The sequence below is a fragment of the Lepidochelys olivacea genome, assembly GCF_965140295.1.
Source record: "Lepidochelys olivacea isolate rLepOli2 genome assembly, chromosome: 19".
NCBI lineage: Eukaryota > Metazoa > Chordata > Testudines > Cheloniidae > Lepidochelys > Lepidochelys olivacea.
The window spans coordinates 1702858-1726805 of NC_140429.1; positions in this window are offsets into that span (position 1 = coordinate 1702858).

The window sequence follows — 23948 nt, forward strand, 5'->3', positions numbered from 1 at the left end:
AGTGTGGTTTAACCTTGCGATAACTCACTCCAGAGCGCACTCTTGATGTAAAACCCCAGCACAGACAAGTCACAGGTATCCCTCACCTGGAGAGAGCGATCCTCTCCCTGGGGCTGACCTCCATGAGCTACAGCACTGCAAGAACTCCTGTGCCTTATTTCCTCTGGCGTTTTACACTGAGGTAAGTATCACGGAAAAGCGATCTCAGTGTAAAAACCTACCCTTTGGGCAGTGAAGAGCCAAGCTGTGCTGTGTGTACGTTGTCTCGCTGAGAGAAAAGAAAAACACTTGAGTTAACTCAGAGCTATTGGGGTAGTGTCGGATTTGAATGCAGTCTGGACAGTTGCTTTCTTTAATATCATGTTCCTTCAAGTGTGAAACCTAAAACAACCGGAGAGGGCCAGGACATATATTTACAATGGCGTTACGAACATCAGGCTGAAGAACTGAACTCCGGCCGCAAAGTCATTCCCTCTTTGGTGCAAATATAAATACAGCTGACTGCTGAGCGATGGGCTGGGTTGTACCCTGGGAAAGGAAACACTGGAATGCGTTGCCTAGGGAGGTGGTGGAATCTCCTTCCTTAGAAGTTTTTAAGGTCAGGCTTGACAAAGCCCTGGCTGGGATGGTTTAATTGGGGATTGGTCCTGCATTGAGCAGGGGGTTGGACTAGATGACCTCCTGAGGTCCCTTCCAACCCTGATATTCTATGATTCTATGATTCTAAAGAGGAGGAAGGAATTTCCTGTGTTGTACCCTTGACCTGTTAGGACCGCGTGCTGCAGCTCCCCACTGCAGGAGGGCAGGTGCTCCCCTGGAACGGCTGCAGGGGCCTGGGGACCCCACAAACTGCCTCACAGCACAGTCTCTGGCGCACATCTGCCCCAAGAGTGGTCACATTAAGATATTTTTGATGCAAAACATTTTCACAAAAATACTGCACTTCTTTTTTTGGGGGCCGGGGGACAGCAAAACAAATGTGTCCTCAGGTTTGAGGCTTTTTTTACATTGAAAAAAAATGACATTGTGATTTTTTTGGGGTGTGTGTGTGTCTCTTTTCCCTTCCTTTGTCTCCCTTTTGCCCCCCCCCCATCTTTCCAAATGGAAAATTGCGGCTGGGACTGGACCTGTGGGAATGAAATTGTTGCTTCCCCTGTTCTTTTTGTCCGGCTGGGATGAGCTTTCCCAGTAGTGAAGTCAGGATCATTCTTAATTATTATTATATTATCACAGGCCAGGGGCCCTGTGCCAGATGCTGTGGAAGCAGGGAACCCATTTATTCCCGCAACAAATATTTTTCTCAAAACAGCCTAAAGAACAGAGCAGGGCGAACAATGGATATTTCGGTTCGTTGGGGAAAAAAATAATTTCAAGTCCTATGAAAAAAAACATTTTTCAAATCTTTTGGTGATTGAAAAATTTTGAAAAATCATTTCAGGGTGAATAAAACATTTTCTGTCAATTTCAAGCATTTTTTTACATTTTAAAATTATTTTAAAACAAAAGTAAATGAAATTTCTACTTGAAAAGTCATTCTGAATGGAAAAAATTGAAACATTTCATTTCAAAAATGTCAAAACAAAAACATTTTGATGTTTTCAGTTTTCCAGCCAAACCAATGTGGTGAAAATCAGCACAAATTCGTGAAATGTTTTGGTGTCACTAAATCTGCATTTTTTGCCGAAAAAAGTTTTAGTCAAAAAATTCCGCCCAGGTCTGCTAAAGAGCTGAGCTGAATTGGTCAAATGTTCAGCCCCTGCCCCAGTGCAGGGTTTCTCCCTGGCAGCCTGGATCACCACTGACCCCCACTCAATCTGCCCGGGCAGAGCCCTGGGCACCTAGCAAGTGGCTCTAAGGGCCAGCTGCTTCCCGGGCACTGTGTGTGGTTGGCCAATACATGGCAGAACATCCCCACTCGCATCCATCGGTCCCTGTGAATCCCAAGGCTGCGGGAGGGCCCTGGGGTAACTGAGGCCCCCAGGAGTGTGGGCTCCTCTGCCCAGCACAGGAGGGGTGAGGCAGGGTCAGGAGCTGGGCATTTGGAGGCCATTGTGCCCCCTAGCTATGTCGTTTCGGTGCCACGTACTCCTGCATTACACCCCTGAATTACTAGCGGCTAATTTATAGCTCGCTCTTATCCCCTGCGCTCAAAGGCGGGTCCCTTTCCAGCCCCTCCTACGTGTAAAGTGGCAATGTAGCTTTGTGTATCAGAGTGGCCTGATTCCTTCTCACACCCTCCAATGATATAATTGAAATTCCCCAGTCATCAGCTTCAGAAATGGTTTCTGACATTTCCACTGTACTCTGTGGTCAGGATAATGTATTCATACACATTTCCCCCGGAGCATGGGGCAGACGAGCCACCGCCCTCTTCAACAACTCAGTCCTCTAACGTTTTAAGTTTGCAACAGATTTTGTTGGTTCGTTTAGACCCACCAAGAACCTGCCCGCCCCCCGCTCTACTCCCTGTGGGTGACATCTAATAAACGCATCATCAAAGCTTTGAAAAGCAGGGCACCCGCCTCCCTCATCACCTGGCTTGTGACACATGGCAGCTCTCTGGACTGACAGAGCTCAGAACGCTTCCCAGGGAACTCAGACATTTTCTAACCAGTCTGGATCTCCTTCACGTCTGTTAGAGGCACGGGGGCAGATTTTCAAAGGCAAGATGAGGAGTTGGCACCTCACTGGCGTTTGACAAGCTCCTTGAAAATTCTTGCTTAGCTGAAGAGGTGCTGGAGGTGAATGTTCACTGTTCTGGGCTCCTCACCGGATAGATGGGCTTGTGTTACGGCTGGAGGTGTGTGTAACGTGCCAGTTACAGCACATGGGAGCCCCTGCCAAGCTCAGAATGTCACCGAAACGTGTGCGGGACAGCATGGGGATTGGCACATCACTTGATAAGCAGTGAAAACCCACACTGTTCAACAGGGCTTAAGCGCTGGAGAGCACAGGTCCGATTCTGCACTGCCTGGCACCTCACCTCATCAGTTTCCTCCTTGCAAAATGGGCATAGCGTCACACTGCTTTGCAGGAGTGTAAAGTGATGGCACAAGGGAGAGGAGCGTCCAGCCCACGGAACCTGCGTGACCCTCGCGAGCTGAGCACAAGGGCATGAGGATCCACCATGCCTGGGGACTGCAGAGTGCCGAGTATCTTCCCATCAGGACTGAGTCACTACAGAGATTTTCCCGCTTTACTTAATAAAATGATCATGTTAGCTGCAGAGAAGAAACCCTCCTGAATGTGCTCTGACCCCCCAGCTTAGGCCTTGCTGGAGACACACGAATATGAACCACATTTAGAGCTGAATAAGTGCCCCCTCCGATCATGGTTTTTCCATATGTGCAAGCTCAACTTACAAACCTGCACAGTTTGATGCTAATTTAAGGTAATGAGTTTACTTTCAACTGGTCATCTCCAGGCCTACAATTCCCTTGTCTTTAGGATCAGCTGCTTATTAAAGGGTCAGTGCAAACGAATGCTTTATGATCGGTAGTGATGACAGCAAACACAGCCTGGCTATTTAGTTGCACTCAGAAATGCAAAGGGACTTTCCTCCTCTCTGCATCTTTGCCTCCTGGTGGACAAAAGCCCCAGCACAACTGGGAGGGGAAACTAGGGAAAAGCATCCCTGTCCCTGGGACCTGACAGCATGTCCCTGTGGGCCCTTCGCAGCAGCGCATGGCAGGGCAATTACTGATTAAGTTGCTGCTTCTGCGGCATTACCTTCCATCTGAGGCTCTCACTGTGCTTTAGGGTATTATTATCCCCCTCCTACGCCCTGGGAAAGTGAGGCACAGACTTGCCTAGCCCCAGATCACGCAGCAAAGGGGTGCCATAATTGGGGAGTCCCTTGGAATACCTGCTTCTCCAGACTATGCACTGGTGTAAGTCCGTAAGATGCTATCTGCTCTTCCTGGGGAAACACAGAGCCCTGACCTTAGTTGGGGAGCTCACGGGGCCTGCTTCCTGCCTGGCTTTTGCCCCACAGAATTTGCCTTCTTCCAAAGGATCCTTCAGGGCCCAGAGATCCTGCCTTTCTGGGGCCTACACTCATAGACCCAGCTTCCTGCCTGGGATGGGGGCCAGACAAGCCCATTTTCCACTGAAGATCATAGCCACACAGAGCCACCCTCCATTGTGTGACTGGGGAGAGGCCACCCAGAATCCTCCCTCTGCTCCAGGAGGCGCGAGGTTTCAAAACAAGAACGGCCTGGAGTTTTGAAGAGCTCAGAATTCAGTTCCCAGCTATGCTGCAGACTCCCTGCGTGACCTGGGGCAAATCCCATAGTCGCTGCTTGCCTCGGTTTCCCCTCTGTAAAATGGGAACGATAAGCCCTTCATTCTCCCTCCCTTGGTCTGGCTGGTCTGTTAGAGTGAGAGACAGTCCTGGCCATGAAAAGCTCACAGGCAGAGTCTGTGCAGCTCCTGGCACAACCGAACTCATCAGCTGTGGTCCTGAAGTACTGCAGTGATGTGAATAAAAATGCTGCCTAGTAGAACAGTTAGTCCCCATGGGACTGGGGCCCCAAGAAGCTGCTCTGTGCATTTCCACCCCCCGAAAGGTGGTGGCTTACAAGTGTGCTCCGGAGCCTGCAGCCAGTGGAGAGGGGCGTCTTCTCCTCAGCGACAGCAGAGCCAAGGGAATCCTCCAGCTCTTTTTTACTTCCTCATGAACTTCATCTGGCCCCTTCGCCTCGCCCTCCCTCACGTCTGTTTGTTACACAGAATATCGCTGCTGTCAACATCAGCCCCCTTTCCTCCTCCTCGCCATCATTCCTCTCCGACAGGTGGGGAAGTTCTTCTGATATAGAAAGAAACAAATGACAAGGAAGATCCCAGCACAGCCCAGCCCCTGGTTTCAAAGTGGCTGCATCTCCAGAACCCATCAGTGTGATTCTATTTTTGCTGCCCTAGAACAAACACAATGAGATTCCTTGGGGGCCCTGGAAGGGAAAACAATAAATCAGATCTACAAATAAACGATACTCCAAAGGAAAACACTCTCTTTCGGCTTATGAAGGTTGAATTCTCCACCAGCCATGAAGGAGCAATGTGGGAGCTGCATGGGTTTGTCAAAGCGCAGTATCAGGAGGGCCTTAAGCTTGCATTCATGTCTCTGAGCTGCTGTCCCTCAGCCGCTGCCCTGCCCCAGAGGGGAATGGGTACAGCCAGAGAGTGGTATGTCAGGCACGCCTGGGGCATGGCCCTTGCTGAGCCCTTTCCCTGGAAAGACGGCACAGAAATAAGCAAGGCCGCCGACCCTCGACTGTCCCCCCGGTGGCTTTAGCACAGCCGAGCTGAGCAGCTTTTCGTCCTCCCTGTCCCCTGCCTCCGGAGGCTGCCGGGAGAACTGGCTGCCTCCCGCCCTCCGCCATGCCTCCAGTAGCCTATGGGCGTGATAGGCAATGGTAGACATGGGGGAAGGGGGAGGCAAGTTTTGGGTGCTAACCCAGTTCACTCATGGCACAGTCTGACTGGATAGTGGAGAGGGCTCTCAGCCAATCAGGCACTGCGATTTTGTTGACCTTTGGGGGGTGAGGGGGGGGTGGGGAACTGATTAACCTTTTAAAAGTGCAGGACCGTTCGCTCTCTCCCAATCCCTGCTAATGTCAAGAGCAGACATTTAGGGGGACTACCATAGGCCCTGTCCCCAAGTTCTACTCAGCACAGGACCTGAAGATTGGGCTGGGCGGAGGAAAAAGTTACAGTTCACTCCCTGATCCTGATCCAGGGCTGGTGTGGCCCCTGTTGCAACACAGAGCAGCCGCGGGGCTGCTATAATGGTGCACAGCGGCAGAAGCCTGAAGGGGCCATCCCAACAGCTGGGGGCTGCCTGAGTGCAGTAGCCACATGAAAGCTCCCCGGCTACATGGGAGGAGACTTTGTTACGCGTATGGCACAGAGCCAGCAGTGTTAGCAGATGATGCGGAGTGGGTGGCAGAGACATCACCACCACATGCTTAAATCTACTCGGTTTCAATGGGACTGAAAGCCTGTGCTCTGCTGAGTCGGGATGAAATTACTCTGGTGCTTAATCTGCCCCCCCGGATCATGGCCTTTCTGCAAAGAGGTGTGCAGGCAGGGACTTTTTAACACTTCGCTTTGTCATGTGCAGAGATCTGGCTCCCTGGATCTCGGAGGGAACATACTGAATATGGTTATACATAACAACAGCAAGAGAAGTGGCATGTGACATCTGACAGCATCTGCATCCAAGGCATATACATAATTCCTGACTGTAAAATATTCATCCTCCTATGTTACAAAACAGGAAAGAGAAAAAAACGGAAAGCCCTGGGAGCTGGAGCGGAATCCCTGGAAAATGATTAAGCAAGTGCCACAAGTATTCAAAAATGGAGAAGTGTCTCGAGAGAGCACTTTCCCAACAGCCGAACATTTCCTTTAAGTTTCGTCATCTTGTAACAGATTAAAGGCAAAGAGGCATTTATCCAAGGGAAATGTGCTCAATTGTTAGACCAAATTACCTTTAGAACATTGTCCGAGATTTAACTTGTCATAAAAGGAAGAGTGCCGGAGTGGGGTCAGCCTTTCACCCTGGCTCACATAGCGAAATGCATGTGTTATCTGGGATGGCACTTACCCAGTCTAGAGGAATTCATTAATATAAATAATGGTTTAATCCCAGACAGTTTGTAATATATATGACATCCCACTCCAGCATCACTTGTTATCACTTTCTCTGCCTCCACTGAGGACCAGAGCTTCAGCCCATGTAAACTGGCATTCATTCAGGCTTCAGTGGAGCTGTGTGTATTTGCATCTGCTGGGAATCTGACCTGGGATACAAAACACTCACCATGTTTCACCTGAATCTGTGGCTAAATAAAACATTCCATTGCTCACATATGACATGCAATTGCTAAGCTGCCTGCCTGGCTCAGGGGGAGTAGCCGTGAAAGGATAGGGTCCTTTCCCACTGGGTCAGTGGGTTAGAAACATTATGGAGAAACAGAGCGGATATTTGCCAAGGACATTCCTCTGGTGCAGTCTGTGATGGGGCCCTGATAAAGCTGGCATCTTGTGAGAGACCCCTGTGCCGTGTTGCTGCACGTGCTGGCATAGGAGCACCTGGATCTACTGGGGCATAAGATGTGGTAGGTGCACTCTGGGTATGTGAAGGGCAGAGGTCCTGGCCTGCACTGTCATTCCAAGAGACCACCCCAACCTTCCAGTGCAGCACCTGTTCTGAGGTCGATGACAGCACTGAAATTCACTTGAAAGAAGAATTTAAAAAATGATGTAGTTCTTGCCTTGCCTTCCAGAGTGACAGCCCCGAGAAAACCGTGCCCAGACTGTCTCACCATGACGTGACATTTCAGAGCCAACAGAAACCCAGCCGCCGATTTATAGGCCTGCCTCAGCAAAAAGCGAATTCCTTCTTCATGTTCTGTTAACTCCCCATTACTCTTAGTTCTATAACATTGAATACCCTGCAATGAAATGAATGCTGCCAATGCCCCTAAGAGCGAAGAGACAGAGGAGAAGCAGCTAATTGCATTGTGCCTGACAGTTTGGTTTATACCATGCACATTTGTGTTGCCACAATATTAGACAAGCTGCTTAATTAAAGTAAAACCACCAATTATTGTAAAAAAATTCACACAAAAATGGCCTCTGCAGATTACAACTGATAACTTCTGATAGTCTATTTGTTAGATAATTATCTCCAGGTTCAGCAGCAGTGGAACAAAGCAAGCGGCCCCTTTCCATTTGCACACTCCTTCACTGTTCAGGGATTGGGAGTGTCACAAGGGTTACAACAGCTGAGGAATTCATGCTGCTAATTGGCAGGGAGCATTTGCCATGGGAGCTGCAGCTGCAAAGACTAACGATAAGGCTCTACGCAGAGACACCAGATTTATGGCTAGCGGCTGGAGAGAAGGGCAAGCAAACCAACTTTAATAAGGAGCTCCTCTCTGAGCCTTGGACTGACAGATTCTCCTTGGACTGACAGATTCAGGTAAACAATGACTCCTTCTGGCAAGTTAATAAGCAGAATTAAACATTCAATGCGCATTTCCAGTGGTGAGGGAAAAAAACCCCTTAGTCTGAATGGGAATTAGAGATCGCTAATAAATCAGAGAAACTCAGCAAGGAGGGAAAAAATACAAACACAATCCTCTCGTCACCCATTACAGAAAGCCCTCTGTCTGCAGCCAGCAGCAGGGAGCAGGTACTGACTGATTGCCATGGAGACGCTGCAAAGGAAAACAAAACTGTTGGCGCGTAAAGAAAAGAGGTGACGCGGCTGGCCCCCCGGAGAACATCAGACGCGCCCCTGTGTTCGGCTGCTCCTCTGACTCCGCTATTTCATTCTCACATGTTGTGGCTAGGGGGCTGTTCTGTGTAGTAGCAGGACTGGTCTGTGGCCTGAGCCCAGGCCTGTGGCCTGCCGTTAGGTGAGGGCCTTGCAAGGAGAAAGGAGTTTCTTTTACTGCCTCTCTTCCATTCCGGTACCTATCCTGCCCTCCTCGCCCTGATGTACCCGAGTGCCTGCCAGGAGCGCATTCGGTGACGGAAACGGAGGGGGAATTCTCTGGACCCTGGATCCTACCTGGTGAGGACACAAATGACTGGCTCATGGCACAATCTATAGCGTGGGGGGTGCAGCCACATGGCCTTACCCAAAGACGGGGAAGACTGAGGTGGCCTCTTGGAATGACAGTGCAGACCGGGAACTCTGCCCTTCACAAAGCCCCGGGGCATCTGCCGTGTATTATGTTCCCCTCGATCCAGGTGCTCCTATGCCAGCACATGCAGCAACATGGCACAGGGGGCTCTCACCAGATCCCAGCTTTATCAGGGCCCCATCACAGACTGCGCCAGAGGCATGTCCTCCTGCAAAGGCCTGCTGTGTTTCTCCATAATGGCAATGCCCCATGTTTCCCCGGTCCCAGTGGCACCCATCTGGGCTGGCAGTCGAATACTTGACCAGTGAGTCTGAGGAAAAGAGGTCAGAGGGTGTAACAACACGTGGGAAACCTACTAACGTGACAGGCTCACATTCATGGGCAGAGTCTTTTGCAGGCACCAGCAGCCGCCAAATCATCTCAAGCACAAAGCTACCATGTGTGCAGAGGGCAAGACAGAACTGATGCTCGCTGTCTTTAATGTCTGACTCTCTTAATGGCTATCCATGCGTCTCTGGACCCTCCCAGATGTCGAGCCTGGACGGTTTTCCACGACCTGAGGGTAGTGATGGATTGTGAGGCGGGGATGGGTGTGAACCTGGCCAATAGGGGCAGTCCCCGCCAAGATCTGAGCCCTCTTCCACACACCGATTAGGGCTTGACTTTATGCTGGTTGGGACCCTTCACTGAGGAAAGCCTCTGGATGGCAAGTCCAACCGCTGCCTCCTCATGGTGAGAGTCAGTAACTGGCTTGGATAGCCGGGCGGATTGCAGAGGACAAACCCCCCACATTCTGGGGGGGTGGGGATGGGCATCCCCAACAAAGCTGCCCCCCCCGGTAAGGGAGCCTCCTCCAGGTATGAGTAGACTCCCCCTGGTAAGGGTTAGTTTCCCCCTGGTATGGGTTAGTTTCTCCCTGAGAAGGCTTATATCTTTTAAATATGGAAAAAAGAAATTTTTATTTATATACCGGATTAACAATGCCCCCGCTGTCGGCTTCGATGCCCTGGCCGACAGTGTTAAATATATTAGGGGAGTAATTAGGGTCCCTGGACTGATGGACAAGACAGTTGGGAATGAGATGATACCTCAGGAGAGTGAGATCGATGGATCCCAATGGAAAAGGAAAGGGGAGCTGAGGAAGATGAAATGATAAGTAATGATCGAGGTGAGGAGATTTTATCTATTTTACCTATGGTTTTTACTGAGGATACTTTTAATAATTTATTTATGGACAATTTTAATCCAGATTTTGAGGATTTAATACATTTGATGAGCTGTATTTTAAAGAACCTGGTCATTTTAATATTAATTTATCAAATTCAGTTAATTCTATTGCAGATTTTAAGGACGGTATGATTGATAATTCAACAAATTTGTTAAATATACCAAAAAGTAGTTCATGGAAAGATGGAGTTTTCTATTTGGAATACCATGTTGATTGTTTGAATTGTCCAATTTGCCCTCCGGTTTTATCAGCATCTGGAAAATGGGCAAAACATATTAACATAGTTCATAAAAGTAAGGCCATAAGAGTGATATGTCAGAAGTGCAGAAAATCCTCTCAATATCAAAATATAGCTTGCATCTACCCCAAGTGCATGTCCAGGGAGGTGGATACCCCGGCAAAGAGCTATACCTGTTCTATTTGTGGGCTGGCATTTCATACTAAATCGGGATTAAGCCAACACTGTAGACACAGACTCCCCGCCATTAGAAACAAGCAAAGAAAAGAAGATATAGCAGTAAAGACTAAGAATAGAGAGAGATCTTCTTGATCTCGGATTTGGACAGATAAGGAGGTCAAATTGCTTCTTCAAGTAGAGAATAAATATTTAGGGAAAAAGAATATAAATAAATGTATTGAAGGTGAATTAAGATAAAAAACTAATAAACAAATATCAGATAAAAGGTGAGAATTGGCGAAGAAAAAGATCAAGATAGATGGACAGATTAATGAAGTGAGAGAGGTAGACAAATTTGAAGAGAATGTATTAGAAACTCCACTTCCCAGAGAAAGAATTTTACCATTAAAAGAACATCCGTTTGTGGATAAAGTGGAAAAAGTTTGTAGGTAGGGGAAACAGAGTAGAGAAGGACGGGAAATAGTTAATAGCGTAGAGGAAATTTAAAGGTTATTAAAGGATAATCAACTTGGATGGGCCATGTTGGAAAGGGTATGTAATTCGCTGTTAGGGGAGAATATTAATAGGAAAGAGGAACAACAGGAGGTGACAAATAAGGGGAAGAGAAGGAAGGTAGTGATAGGAGATAGGAAAAGACAGTCCACCTCTATTAGAAAATATGCTACTAAGAAAGCAAAATATAAGTTTTATCAGCAGTTATCTGAGAAGGATAGAAGAAGATTGGCTCGAATTATAATGGGAGAACCGGATAGAGCCAAATGTAACATCCTTATGAAAGAAATTGAGGTATATTATGTTGATATATTGGGTAAAGTTGGACATGGAAATACCGTTGGTTGGCCTTCACCCACAGAGAGTGTGGATAATGATGTATTAATGAGTCCAATCTCCGTGGATGAAATTAGAGAAGTATTAAGAGAAATTCATAAAGATAGCGCCCCTGACCCAGATAAAATAAAGGTGAGTGATTTATGGGATATTTTAAACATAGACTCTCTTAATTCTCACAAAAATTTTTAATATATCATTTTAAAATGGTCAAGTCCCAGATGATTTTAAAGAAAACAGAACAATTTTAATTCCAAAAGTGGAAAATGAGGAGGAATTGAAAGAGGCCTTTAACAATAGGTTTGGGTTTGGGTTTGACGATATGGGTTTGACTATATACTAAGATTTTAGCTAAAAGATTAATGATTGCAGTTAAAATATGTAGTAGACAAAAAGGATTTATTTCTGCCGCTGGCTGTGAGGAAAATATAGCAATTTTACATAATTTGATAAAAGGGGTAAAATGAAGTGGTGAGGAATTAGCTACAGTATTTGTAGACTTAGCAAAAACATTTGACTCAGTTGGACATGGACATATTATGGCTGGCCTCAGAAGATAGGGAATAAATGAGTATTTTATAGGAATTATTGGGGACTTATATGATAACTGTACCACAAGGGTTTGGGTGGGGGATAAAAGTACAGAGTCTATTTTAATTAGGAGCGGGGTCAAACAGGGTGACCCTTTGTCTCCTATTTTATTTAATATTGCCATCGATCCCCTTTTAACTAGGTTGGAATCAGAGGGCTGTGGATTTTATGTTCAGGGTAATAGTGTCACGTCATTGGCATTTGCCGACAACGTGGCAATTTTAAGTGATTCATATCAAGGGATGATTAAAAATTTGGGTATTTTAGAACGTTTTCGTAACACCACTAATCTTCGAATTAATGTGAAAAAAACGAAGGGTTTTCACATTTTATCAAAATATAAAACTTATATAGTTAATCCAAAGGATAATCGGAATATAGGGACTGATAGGATTTAGTATGTACAACCAGGAGGATTTGAAAAGTATTTGGGTGCAAGAATAGATCCCTGGATAGGGGTTGGAGGACTGTCGCTTCGGGATAAATTGAATGAATGGAGTAAGAGTTTGAATAAGTCCTCCCTGAAGCTGGCCCAGAAATTAATGATTTTACAAACATTTATTTTACAGAGGCTATTTTATAATCCACTTTTAATAGAACCCCCCTTTTATCTTTTAAATGATTTGGATATTTTAGTTAGGAAAATAGCAAAACAAATTTTACATTTACTGCAATGTACTACTGATGGTTTATTTTATTCTAGAGGGAGAGATGGAGGACTTGCGCTGACAAAATTTAGTGTACAAATCCCTAATATGTTGATTTGGAAATTGAGAAGACATATTGTTTCTAAGGACGACTGGATAGATCTTTCATATTTATATGCTGGAGAAAATCTAGTTGACAAGATTCTGGTATTTAGTGCAGCAACACCAAATCCTAAAAAATGGAGGGAGGAAGAATTCTCTAGATGGTGTGGATTGAGGTGTGAGGGGGTAGGAACGAAATATTTTAAGAATGATGCAATTAGTAATTCGATTATGAAAAATTCTAGTAAGATTAAGTCCTCTTCATTTATTGCAGCGTTACAATTTAGGGCGAATATATACCCTACAAGAGAAACGTTAGCAAGAGGAAGAGTTGGAGTAAATGCCTCTTGTAGATGGTGTGGCAAGGTGAAAGAGACAATACCACACATATTAGGACAATGCTTTAAAACTAAAGATGAACGAATTAGACCACATAATAGGGTAGTCTCAGATGTTGTAGATAAGGTGGGTAAATTAGGATGGAAAGTATTTAAAGAACCCCATTTGAGAAATAAAAAGGGAGAACTCAGAAAACCAGATATAGTCTTTACAAAAGGAGATATGGCGGTGGTTGTGGATGTGACAGTTAGTTGGGAAGATAATGCCAAGAGTTTAGCGAAAGGCCTCAGAGAGAAGGTAACTTACTACCTCGAAGTGGAGGAAGAGATTAAGAACTTGATGGGAGGTAAAAATATACACTTCTTTGGCCTCGTACTTGGGGCTCGTGGCAAGTGGAGTGAAGGAAATGCTGGCAATCGTAAAGGTAAAAATTTTAAAGAGAATATTTGTAGATTGGTTTTATACTCCACGATCAACATGATGGCTATGTTCAGTGACAGGTAAAGATCCCGGAGGTCCATTCCGTGTATCTTTCGTGGCGAATTGCGGGCACTACTATGATGGGTCTCGCGCTTTCTCTTCTTGGGAGGGGGCAGATTTCAGGGCACCGTTTCTTGCCGCTGAACTGGGGTATTAACTGCCCCACTAGTGTCCTAGAGGAGGGGAGTGGAGAGGGAGGGACCTGGGCCTGCCCCCTACTCTGGGTCCCAGGCCAGGGGCCCTAGGGATAGCGGTAAACCACTTGAACTAGCGGTTCCTTCCCCTGGGCTACTTCCCTCTCCTGCCCTTCAGCTTGTGGAGATTCCTGCCCTCCCTCTGCACAAACCAGGTGTCCCTTTACCTAGGGTCTTGGTCTTCTTAGCCCACCTCAGCACTTCTCCAAACTCTCCTCTGCTTCCCTCCAAACTGCTCTCTGCTCCAACACCAATCCACTCTACTTCAACTCCTCCTCTTGTCTGATTGAAGCAGGGAGTTTTTATCATGTGACTGGCTTCAGGTGCTTTAATTAATTTATAGCAAACTTTCTTCCCCCTACAGGGAATAAGGCTCCCTTCTAACACTCTCCTGCTGCCCTCTGGCCATGCTGTATCACACTTACCATAACTAAATTTTAGCTATTTTGTTTCCAAATTTTAAAATATTGGATTATTGGTTTCTTAATACCATTATATCCATTGCTGTTGATCTATCTGTCCTTTTAGATAGTGATTTTAAATACTTATTAATAAATACTTATAAAATGGATTATAGCCTATTTTAATTTATTATTTTTACTGGATTTGGATGCGGACTGGCCGCTTATAGTAACCAGGAAAGGGCAGGTAGTCACGCCTGTACATAAATATGTCTACATTGCAGTTAAATACCTGCAGCTGGCCCTTGTCAGCTGACTCAGGCTCACAGGGCTTGGGCTGTGGGGTTGTAAAATTGTGGTGTAGATGTTCCAAACCCGGGCCCTGGGACTCTCCCCACTCACTAGGTCTCAGAGTCTGGGTTCCAGCCCAAGCCCCAACGTTTACAGCCTGGCAGTCTGAGCCCCACGGGCCCGAGTCAGCTGACACAGGCCAGCTGCCAGTGCTTAACTGCAATGTAGACACACCCTCTGCCATCTCAGTCACTTTGCTCCAGCAGGTACAGACTTCACATTTCTGGGACAGTCAGGGTCTGACCCAAACTCAATTGCAGTCAAGGGAAGTTGTACGATTTACTTCCAAGGGCTTTTGGATCTGGCCCTTAATTCCTGTTCCGTTACTTAAATATCATTTGATCAGCGGGCAGGAATTATTTATGTTGCCACCTGGAAAGCTTAGTTTTTAATTACATGTGCACTAAAAACACTGAAACACGTTTCTGTTCCTGTATTTTAACTCGGGAGAAATGTGACACTATTAATCGCCATTAAAGAGGAGAGTTACAACCCGTTACTCCTCCTTTTCAGTAAATAAAATTCCACCAAGTGCCTTGTTAACCCAAAGAAATAGTGTGTACCTCAGGGAACATGACTTTCCTGTGATCGGCAGAGGACCCTACCTGCTGGCTAAAAGGACTACGTGTATGCTTAAAGTTAAGCATGTGCTTTGATGGATGGGGTCTTGAATGTTGAGCTGTACTTATTGGTCTGTGCTTCAGCTCCCCTCTGTAAAATGTATCCTACCTCATGGAAGTGTTGTGAGGCTGAAATAATTAATTCCTGGGAGTGCTCAAATACCATAATGTTAGGGGCCAGATTAAAGCCGTTCAAAATATTTCAGTTGATTTTTTTTTTAGGATTAAAAATGGCTTTTTAATAAAAACGGAAATTTCTGCAGCAAAGCGTTTCACTTTTCAGGTGCTGTAAACTGAAAAATATTTGCCAGTTGTGTGAAAATGTTCAGTGAAACCAAAAATTAGGATCCTGCACTTTCAGACCTGAAAAGCTTCCTCTGTATTTCTAAGTGGAGTTCTTATAACTTTGGCTCCTCTGCTCTATGGAATGCAGCTGCTAAATCCGCTGTTCAAATAACTGATGATGGTGTCCCCGCCGCCCTTCCCAGCTTTTCACTCATTCATGTGGTGGTGCAAATCAATAGTTGTTTTTTTTAATGTTATAAAATAACCAAGAATGATGCACATGGGCAAGAAATGACAGAGAAGTGGAAAGCAACCCTTCAGAATCATAAAATGGTAAAAGGGGGCATAGAGGAAGATTTGTATTGTGGTTTTGCAGAAAATCAATGAAGAGTTGCTGCTAGGCTGTGTTGTAGATAACAAGCAGATTATATCAGTTTTCATGGAACATATTGTTTGGCAGGCAGGATGCACTGGGAGGCTATAATGACACATCATAAAACTGACGTTAGTCTTGTGGGCAAGGAGATTTAAATAAGACTTAAATGCTGGAATTTTGTGATGGTTATTATTTATTCAATAGCCTGAGATGGCAACTCTGGCTGTCTTCAGATTCCTAAGCTACTAAAAGTCCAAGTGGAGGCAGATGATCAATAAGCAGGTGATGGAAAATAATTTCATTGTGTGCCTCAGCAGAATCCCCCAATTAATAGTCACTGAGAAACAGGCCCAAGAATTTTCAGAGAGATGCTTTTAGTTTTGACACAGAGGTTTCCAGTTGCAGAACATCTGCGGCAGCTCTTTGCCTTTAGTAATCTCATTGCAGTGACAGCCCTTCCCTAGCTCAGTTGTTGGACGTTGGGACCCTGACATCATACTGGAGCTTGAAGTAGGAAAATGATCAAAAATACTCAGCCATTAGCTCTAGTAAACCCTCTAAAACAGCGATACTCAGATTGAGGCTCGCAGGCTGCAAGTGGTTCTTAAATGTGTCTCCTATGGCTCTGTGCAGCACACAATATTGTGTGATTTAATGATTAACCAATCTAAGTTATTAATCAATCAGGATGCTTTTACTATGTCATTAACCAATTGTAGAATACTTGGTCAGTCATTTTGCTGTGAGAATAATTATATATATATAGTAAACGAAACAATGAATTCACACTGTTTGGTTCTTTTGGGCAATGTTGATCGCTAATTTGGTCCCTGAACCACTGAGGTCTGAATATCAGTGCTCTAAAATATGCAAGGAGCAAAGTCAAGTCTATTGTTGAACATGTTTAATTTATACGTTCCATTTTTTAGTAGTGGTGGAATGATTTGCATTTTCCATACAAATTGGATACGTTCTGGTTCTACTCTGATACTTTTCTTCCCGAATTCACCCTGCTCAGACAGGCCAGCATAAGGGGAAGGCACCACTTAGGCACCTGACCTGTTCAGATGCGTTTGTAAAAGTGGGACTTAACTCATGGACAGTCAATGGGTGTCCGGCGCCCAGCTCACTGAGATGTAAATTGCACCTAAATCCCTTTGGGAATCTGGCCCAGAGTCTCAGACTGACCACAGAGTGTCCCTGGAGGAAGGGATCTTCACCAGAAGCAGGTTTCCGTGGCAGCTGGCTCTGCTGGGCCTGGCAGAAGGCGGCTGGACCCAGCATTAGATGACAGCACAGCAAGCCCCTCCCTAGCTCAAGAGCCAGGCCTGGCGGTGGAGTGAGATGCTGCACTTTTGATTGTGTTAACAACTCGGCATGCCTCTGCCTTGCGGCAGCTGAGGCACTGGAAATCTAAGGACGGATCTAGCAGCACAAGCCTCTGTGCCTAAGCTAAAAGACCCAGCAATGCAAGCCAAGGCAGTAGCAGACTCACCGACCCCTCTCCGTGGGCCAGGCACCACTTGAGACAGCGCTGCCTGGAGTGGGTGTGGGTAACACCAGCTTCTCCTGGGGCCAGGGCAGAGAAGAGTTGCCATTTGTTCACCCGTACCTTGGCCTCATACGTGAAGCTCCCCAGGGCACCTTTTGCTTCCAGATGGCCAGGCTTGGTGGGCAGCAGTCAGAATGAAACAAGACCTCTCGGGCTGGCTCCTAGATGGCCCCTTTTGAGCGCTGGACCTGAGCTGCCTGCTCAGACAGAGTCCATATGGAGCGCCAGCCTTTATAATAACTCTGGAAATCAGTCAGGTAGAGTACTAATGGAACGGGCTAATTGCTGCAGGACTCCATGACATCCATAACAAATCTAGGTAATCAAGGCCACGGCAATGAAAGGAAAAGACGTTCTTCAGGGAAAGCGAAGCCCCTTCCTCAGACTGTGTGGGAAGCTCGATTGATAGAAGAAATATTATTGGTCCTTAAAGTCAGACTGTATCCATCTACCCAACGGAAATGCTATTTTTTCTCCTCGACTGGACACATTTCTGATATGCCTGTTGCCTTTTGCATGCAGTCACGGAGAGCTCATTCTCATGCTAATTACAAAGCTAATTGTTCTTATTGCAATACCATTATAGAGCATATTTATATTGCAGATAATGAGATGTTTGGATTAAATGGCCCACTAAAAGTCAATAAAAATAAATTTGCTTGACTATTCCTCTAATTTTTTAGATGCAGTGTTAATACATTTTTATCTCTCCCCAAAGGCCTGAATTCATTCAACTGCCTAAAGCAGCACAAAAAACGCACATGCAAAGGGAAAAGGGTTGTACCACCACACACAACACATAGCAGAAATGAATGAGCAGTTGCCCAGCTGTGTCAATCCCAAAGGATTAGTCTTTGCAAGTAACTAAGATTTACTAGAAGAGCAGTGGTTACACCACTCAGCCTGCTGTAACCCTCGCTGTCGTTAAATCTATATATATATGAGAGGAAAAAAGGAAAGTGTCTCTGTATAACCCTGGAAAGACACTGAAGCTGGATTAGATTCTGAAGCGGAGGGTGGGGGGAATGTCCATGGTATGTGGTCTTTTTCATGCAAGTGACACTTTGTTTCCACACGTTTTTTCTCTTCCCAGTCCTAAGACCCAGCTCTATAAACCAGAATCAACCATGCCTCTTCTGACTCCCTTGCTAACTAGGTTTCTCCAAACTGCACCTTCATGAATACAAGGACACCGTAACTTCCTGATAGGGTAGGCCTCCCTGACCCATGGGAGGCTGACAGCAATAACACACTAGGATCCTGCACAGATATTTATCATTAAGAATTGTCTGTGGAACTCTTTGACACATGATATCTTTGAGGCCAAGAATTTAGAAGGATTCAAAAAAGATTTAAATAGTTCCATGGATAATGATATCTAGAACTCTAACAGTGAGGATTAAAAAAAACCCAAAGTGTTAGATGGGATACAAACACTCATGTTAACGGGCATAAATCCACCTCTAACTGTTGTGGTTAAGGAAGAAGCTTTCCCTGGGGACAGGTTATCCCATAACTGCTACTGCAGGATGTCTTGTACCTTCCTGGTGAGGGCCACTGTTGGAGGAAGGATACTGGATTAGATGGGACAACGTTCCAGGAAGGCATAGCAATCCTTTGTTCATTGACTCATACATTTTAAGGCCAGGAGGCACTATTATGATCCTCTAATCCTGCTCTGGCGGGACACCTGGTGCACCAGTACTGATGTAAACGATGCTGAGATTGGGAGCAAGGACCTGACTCAAAGCACACTGAAGTCAGTGGGGGTCAGAATTATTGAATGCTCTCCTAGCCACTTCTCAGTGGATATCCAGTGACTGATCCCAGTACATATTGCATTCCCCAATGGAGGTATCTGATGGATGGGTTTCCCAGTTAACAACGGTGCTAGAATATGAAACTCACTGTCAGCTGCCTTCTCTGCACATCGGTCCAGCCATAACTCCATTCATCCATTCGCATTAGATTACAATACAAATAGATAATTTAGCCTCCTCTGACAGCAGCAAAGCAACAAAAATACTGTCTTTTCAATATGTGTAAAATTATCCATCTTTGAGGATAATCTCAGATGAGTGACTGCAGCACCTCGGTAGTCAATCAGAAATAATGCCCATTACCACAATGAAAAGCTGTGATCATTTAATAAAACTGCTGTACTAAAAGCCAAGTGAGGGGAGAAGTAATGTCATTCATTTTAATGCCATGAAATACACACTGTAGATTTGCACTTAACTTCTAATTATTTTCACAGACAACTTCAATACTGAAAGGGCTTTAGCAGAAATAGATGGAAGAGGAGAAGAAAAGGGGTTCAAAGACTGGCTGGAGTTGTATCAGGTGGCCACTGTGCATACATGGAGTTCGCAGCACGTCGGGCACCGGTCTAAAGGCTCCGTGACCATCTGTTACTAGTATTATTTGTTAGCTGTATTACAGCAGTGCCCGGGAACTTGCCAAGCGTTACCCTCAATACGATGATGCTGGCGATGATGATGTTCTAGCGTAGAGTGTGGATCACAGTGACCAGAGCTGTGGCTGGGACAAGGGATCATAAATTCTGAAGCTTTTGTAGAAGAATTAAAAATCTCCCTGAATGCAGGTGGTAAAACTAAAAGTCCATTTTATCCTGGGCTGGGCGCTAGGATCTCAGATTCTGGTCACCAGCAGCCAGGTAGGAAATTGGTGCTGGCAAAAGATGCTTCTGTTTATCTGTTGGCAACCTGCATCTGCCCACCCAAGCCCAGGAGTCACACGGATGTCAGCTGCTACGATTTATTTGTATGACAGGAGCTGAAATTCCAGCTTCATTGTGCCAGGTGCTGCACGTACAGACAATACCAGAGAGCATCTGCCCCAACCAGCTTACAGACACAGGGTGCGGGAAAGGGAGCATTCTTATCACTATTTTCCAAATGGGGAACTGAGGGGCACAGAATGATCACGTGACTTGCCAACAGTCACACAAAGAGTCTGTGGCAGAGCAAGGAACTGAGCCCAGATCTGCTGTGTCTTAAGCCCATGCCATTGTAAGCCACACACCTCCCAGGTGTGGTGCTCTGTCCCCTCTAGTGGCACCGAGATCACTTAGAGATTAATGAGTCTACTCTACAGCCTTAGCTAATAGCCATGTGGCTTTTAGGTCATGCAGTAGAGGCTCATGCATTTAGCTCCAGAGGTCCCAGGTTCGATCCCGACGACCGGGGTCTGTAGGTATTACACCATAACCACTAGGGAAGCCAGCCTCTCAGTGCCGCGGGGCAATAGGGGAAGATAAATTACATGCAAAGGCACATTTCCTGGTATCTGAAATGAGACGGAAAGAGACAAAGAGAGGGAAACAAAACCAGTATCATGTCTCTTGCTGAGGGAAGCCCTCACAACACATGTTGTGCATTGAGAACTCCTCATCCCTGTGCATTTAGGGCCTGATCCTAAACTCCTGATGCCAATCCAGATATTCAGTGGGCTTTGAATCAGGTCACAGCATCCCATAATGCTGCCAAGGTCACCACAGCTCCAGGGCATCTCCTGTGCTCTATTCTACACATTCTGCCCACGCAGGCTATGGCCCCGGGGAAATTGCTTTGTGTTTGAATTATTCTGAGATTTCTGTTTCGCCAGAAGATTCCGCAAGAGGATATTCCAATCTTATTAGAATTATTTGTCTCATCTCTAATAATATATCGTCTTCCAGCCCAAATGCTGATTGAATCAGATTTGCTGCATTCACACTTGGCATCCTTTATGGATTTCCAGCGTAATTTAAATTCACTGTTAGGTGAGGGAATGGTTCTGATATTGTGCCCTGGTTGGTTTTTATTGCGTGCGGTTATTGTTCCGTGGCTGGCTGAACAGCTCAGCTGCTGCTTACAGATCACAGTGTCTGGGATGACTGCTACCTGTACCAGTTCATTTGGGTTTCCCAACATTTCCTCTGTAATTTCTGAAAGCAGTTTGTCAGCCTTTCAGGACACAATAAAGCGAAGCAGGGACGTTATTAACGTCTTTTTGCAAAATTAGAAGAGCTTACAGCACTTTTCAAAAGAGATCCTGAGCATGTGAACTTTGAATGGGGATGCCCTACTTGACCTGCAATGAAGCATAAAAGATGAATAAATGCCTTTTATACTAAACTTGCTTTGCAAAAGAATTCTTTCTAAAATCATTTGCTTCATTGTCGATGTACTCAGAAGGAATGGGACTCCATGTTTCTACCTGCCATTTTAACACAAGAATTATGGTCACTCAGAGAATAATCCACCTAACCAGCAGGATGGATTTGACCTCAGTGGTCTGAAATACTCTGCCGAGATGGCAGTAGGAGGAAAGGGGAGTAGCAGAGTTTTGCACTGCAAGGGTTTCCCCAGGGATAACCAACATGATCTGGAAATTTTAACATGAGTGAAAGTTTGGCCTAGTTGCATTCTCGCTCGCCATGCCAAGAGACGGGCTCTTGGCTCACTGCTACACAGCTGCTTCTGTTTCATGAATGGAAAAACATTCCTGAGAATTTCTCCTTTAAGCTTGACCAGGGGAGTAGAAGGTTAACGGCAGCACGCGGGGAGTAGCCAGGAACCCCAAGCTGTGATCCTGTCAGATGACTCAAGCTAGGCTGGGCCAGCGCTTGACTGAGAGACTTGGCAGTAGGACAACAGGGTGTTGCAAGATGCGGTGGTGTTGATTCAGTAGGTGTCCATCTTGCCTCTGAGTCAATACGGAATCAGAGCCCCAGATGGCACCAACCTGTGCTGTGCTCCAGAGTACATGGAAAACCAAGGTCTTAGACGCTTAGGGTCCTTCTAGGTCCAATAGCACTTTTCACAGGTATTGAGAGCATTAACCCCGGTGCTCTGGCCAAAATCCAACAGAGGCAGTGGCATTCTCTGTATGTGCCCCTTGCAGGATCAGCTAGATACAGTCCCTCTTTTAAACTGCTGTGTTGTGTTAAACAGTTGTGGTGCCTCACCCTCGAGGTGGTTGCATTTCACCGGGGATAAAGTGACCTCTTGTATAGCATTCATGCTCATTTTGTGAAGTGCTTTGGGAGCAGTCTGGATGTATGTTCTGCTTCAAATGCAGGGGGCTCCAGAGCAAGATAACGGAGGTACTGAAAGAGCCACTTACTGAGCAGGACACCAGCCTGGGAGGCAGGAGAAGCTGGCCTCCATTCCTTGCTCTGCCACCAACCTGCCAGGTGACCTCGTCTCCCTGCGCCTCTCTCTTATTGAGACAGTAAGCACTTGAGGGCAAGCTGGTCCCTTGCGGTGTGGACAGCGCCTAGCACGATCTCAGCTGAGCTGGCGTCACTAGCCACAAAAAACAGTTTAATTCATGGGAACAATTTTTAAAAAAACCAGAAGCAGACTTCACAATCAGCTGGGGGAAAAGGCAGTTTTGTTTCCTTTTGCAAAAGCCATGAGCGCTTGTCTGTGTGATAGTGGGGTTGGGGCTGACCAAGGGCCAGACACTCATGTCAGTTCCACGAGAGCAGAGCCAAACCCCTATTGCGTGACCGTCGTCCTGGGGACCAGGAGAAAAACTCTTCTAAAGGGACTCACTAGTCAAACCCAGGAGCTTGTTATGAACCAACTGGCAAAATAACCTCTTCTAAATAAAACCTGATTTGTTCTCTGACCTATGTCTGCAAGCCTGATCTCTTGAAATACTCTTTGATAACAGTAAAGATTAGGGAAATGTCCGGGAATGTGTGAACCACTACAGCTGCCTGTGGAGACGTTTATGACATGCCTGTAACAGGGGGCGAAGTTGTGGGAGATTCTAATACCTGCATCTCCCCCTCCCCTGCATCCTTCAGGCAGACAGAGTTAGCCTGCAGCATCCCATTAAACCTGCCTGCAATCCAGTCAGGTGGCACTGGGGTAATGCCAGGAGGGTTGTGTGATCAGGCACCCATGAGTTTTGCTTGGCAACTGCCTAAAGCTTCCTTTCCTGGGTGATCATGCTGCATTTCTGCACCTTGGACACTTATCGCACAAACAGCCTCACAGTTACATGGCAACCAATAGGTGGAGAAGAAGTGAAGGCTTGATGGAGTGGTGACGTCTAGCCTAGTCCCTTGCCCGAGTCTGGAGCAGCAGGTTAGCTGTGCTCAGGGCTCAGGGGCCTGTTTCCACATACATCTGCCATTATGCCCTCTGCCTTCTGACTCTCCTGTGCCCCTGCTGTCATCCACTGACACCCCATTTCGAGCAGTGAGACATCATGACGCACCTGGGGTGTTCAGTGCCATGGCAGGTGCATTTTGCAAGGAAGAAGATTGAATGTTCAGCGAGCACAGCCAGTGGGTTCCACCTAGATGTACTGGAGCTCCCAGGACAGCTGCTTTGACTCTGGTGTGCAGCAGCTCCTTAGATATAACAGGGGCACTGACTCCCACGATGTGCCCAAGGTAGGAGCGTGGAGGGGGAGGGGGCTTGTGACAATGCTTCCATGTGGCCCATCCCAGGCACTGAGAGGAGAAGCCTCTCTCCACAGCTTGAACTTGCGTATTGCTCTGTCCCACAATGAATGGCTCAGACTTCACTGTGGTGGAGCACATCTTCTCCCCACACGTGGAGAGGGGGGCACATAACCAAAGCAGGAGGGTTTGCCTTTGGGTCTGGTTCTCTTGGTTATGCTGTGAAACAGTTCATTGGAGCCAGAGCTATTAGGATTGGAAGGGGCTTTTCTCCATCTTTCTGCGTCCTGGTGGGATAAGGGCCTGTGAATGCTGATGAAAAGAGCTATATGAATTATGGGCAGGGGGTTTAATTCACTGATTCTCCTTCATTATCTGGCACATTTTAAAACATGTTTTTCTAGGGTGTTTTTTTGTTTGTTTTTATTATTCTTAAAAAGTCAAGAGGTCAAATC